Source organism: Daphnia carinata, unplaced genomic scaffold (assembly GCF_022539665.2).
Source record: "Daphnia carinata strain CSIRO-1 unplaced genomic scaffold, CSIRO_AGI_Dcar_HiC_V3 NW_026452937.1___fragment_4___debris, whole genome shotgun sequence".
NCBI classification, from domain to species: Eukaryota; Metazoa; Arthropoda; class Branchiopoda; order Diplostraca; family Daphniidae; genus Daphnia; species Daphnia carinata.
The window spans coordinates 315-3,537 of NW_026712466.1; the positions used below are offsets into that span (position 1 = coordinate 315).

A 3,223-nucleotide genomic window follows, 5' to 3' on the forward strand; every position below is an offset into this window, starting at 1 on the left:
TAAGTAAAGCGGCAAAATCCCCGAAGGTTTTTTAAAACATCCCTATCAACCAACAATCGATTTTAGTAATCGATATCCTAGGCCCCACCCCTTCATTTTTTACTATCATAAGAATAGAATAGAATTAATAGCATAAGAAATTCCTCATCAATATGAGGAATTAATAGCATAAGAAATTCCTCATCAATATGAGGAATCATCAATATGAGGAATTTCTTATGCTATTAGGAAAGCAAAAATCTATTGCCCCCCAGAATCCGGGGGGTAATAGCATTTTGGCTATTGCCCCCCGGAATCCAGATGACGCTGGCAACGGGTACCGGTGCCCCTTTTATGTAGGAGAAAGTGTTGCAGACAGTGACAACAAATAATTTTTTTTGTAATAGGCTACCAGAGGGCTTTGACATAGGTTGGCCGAGTTATTTAAGAAGGGGAGTTAGTGTATGGCTACCGACAAGCAGAGTTCTCAATAAGTGCAGGCGCATCTATCTTAGTGTATCTAACTAATTAATCAGCATCCAAACATTTTATAGGTTTGATAGGTTTTTATATTACTACAATTTACAATTTTTACAAACCCAAGTGTCATTCTCATTTACAGGGAAATTGTCCCAAGGAATCGTATGTGAAGTTCCATACCGATGACTCATACCTGATATATAGCGCTTTTGAGTCTGGTCAACCGTGTGGAACTCTTCTTCAGGTATCACGTTTAACTGTTTGAATTTTTTGCTATAGGAAGCTGTTTAGCAATTCGGACATTTCCGCCAAATCGCTTTAGTTTAGATAACGTATACTTTTATTAGACTCATATGGTACATACGGATGGGGTAGATAAGGAGATCGTGAGATAACACGATTAGTCAACGACTTGTTGCGATATTTATTGTGAAACCAAGAGATAGCAGAAAACTAACTGAATGATTTTTTTTCCACAAAAAAGCAAGTCAAACGGCAATCAAACAAGCTAGAGCGCTATATTCATTTTTGGCTCAGAAATGAGACTACACAAGATGAAGCTGGTGTAGTCGTCATTAAAGCTGTCAAACTGGATGATGTGTTGGGCGGCTCTCCTGTTCAACAGCGTGATGTCGAAGGCAGCGAGTCGGCGCGTTTTATGAGTTACTTTAAGGATGGTATAAGGAATAATCTAATACGTGTTATCGCATGAGCTCTACTTGATGATACCAATCTTTTTTGTGTTTAGGATTGTACCTGGGGGAGCTGCGTCCGGCTTCAAACATGTGACAGATGAATCTCATCCTGCCCTTTACTCGGTCAAAGGTAAACATAATCTGATACTACGTCAACTCCCGAAAGTCTCCTGGTCCCTAATGAACGAAGGTGATGTCTTCGTCTTGGATTGCAAAAAGTACATCTTTGTATGGGTTGGCCGTTCTGTCAACAACAAAGAGAAGATGCACGCTGCCAAGGTTTGAACATTATTTTCCTACTTGATTTCAAAAAGTGTTAATGAATCTCTTTTGTTATATAAAGCTGGCGCAAACATTGAAGGGCGAACATGGTGGATCCTACAGTACCTAGTTATTGTAGAAGATGGTCAAGAACTTGGCTTGCCCGATGCAGACAGAGCAGCATTGGAAGGCTTGCTTGCCATTCAGCACAAGAAGGTATTGATAGTGAAAGCATAACCATAAAATTAAGGGTGGGCGCTAAGTTATCGAAATGTCGTAGCTGAAAGCTGTCGTGGCAGAGAACGATGAGGGTTTCGAGAGCAATACTGTAGCTGAGATTAAACTGTACCGCTGCACTGACGAAGATGGTACATTGAAGGTTACCGAGATCAAGAAAGGACCTCTATCTCAGGCGGATTTGAATTCGAATGATAGTTTCATTGTTGACAATGGACCCAATGGTAATTCAGTTGTTTATTTTTGAAAGCAATAGAGTATTGACAAATTCTTTGTAATTTAAGAACAGGCATTTTTGTGTGGGTCGGCAAAAAAGTCACACCGCAAGAGCGGACAGAGACAATGAGGAACGGACAGATTTTCGCCAAAAAGAAGGGATACCCACCAAACACTAACGTGACACGAGAACTCGACGGAGGTGAACCTGCAGAATTCAGGTCATTGTTTCGCGATTGGAAAGTAGTCGGCCAAACTGTTGGCTTTGGAAGACAAGCATCAGGTAAGAACATATTTCACGATCAGTTCGTATGGCTTTCTTTTAAAAGAAACAAGAAATTAAAGTAATTTCGTGTACAGTTGGTAAAATTGCCAAAGTTGTACAGACGACGAAAGGAACAGGTACCGGTGACCCTTTTCTGTGGTAGAAAGTGTTGCAGACAGCAACAACAAATAATTTTTTTTGTAATAGGCTACCAGAGGGCTTTGACATAGGTTGGCCGAGTTAGTTAAGAATGGCAGTTAGTGTATGGCTACGGACAAGCAGAGTTCTCAGTAAAAGTGCAGGCGCATCTAGGTTTGATAGAACTTTTGTATTATTACAATTTACAATTTTTACAAAACCAAGTGCCATTCTCATTTACTGGAAAATTGTCTATACACATTGCATGAAACCATTCCATGCAATATTCACACTCTATCATTCTCCATCCTTTCGATGGTAACATGTGAGCCGTTCTCCTACAGTGGCAAAATACCGTTTCGGAAACAACCACCTCATTGCGACTCCGCATGACCCTACAAATTTTAGATGGAAATGCTGATAGTTTTCCAGACTTCATACAGGCATCAAGGTGAGTACGAAGTAGATTGGGGTCGTACACAAGTGTTGCCGGATCTTGCCCGCTCGCCAAACATGTAGCGAAGGCTATGGCAAACACGCCGCAGTCAAAACCATTGCTTTGCCGCTGACAAGATTTTGCAATGTATTTTATCTCATTCTCAGGTGTTTGTAGAAGAGATGACATGCAGCTCAAAATGTGTTTAGACCGCCAATTACGTCCTGCCATACTATCGTACACCACGACGAGATTCTGTCCGCTGAATCCTTTCGCAACCAACACCCAGTGGTCTGATCCATCGTGCACGATTTGCATCCATTGCCGTCCAGTGGCCTGGGGAAATTCCATTGTACTACCCATGGTGCAACAGAATAATCCACCGATCTCTGGGTGTTCTTCTTTTAGTATTTCCATTGCTCTGTTGATGTAGCTAGAAAAGAGCTTGTTGGTTTTCGTCAGTGTTTCCATCTTATCGAGGAAAAGCATGGACTGTTTACTCCTGTCTCGTCTGGA

The 3,223-nt window shown here is 41.2% G+C and overlaps 1 pseudogene; it reads left to right on the top strand.

Annotated features, from left to right (window-relative positions):
- Positions 1-1,181: 1,181 nt before the first annotated feature.
- On the top strand, positions 1,182-2,296 carry LOC130686951 (villin-1-like; annotated as a pseudogene).
- The last annotated feature ends 927 nt before the right edge of the window (positions 2,297-3,223 follow it).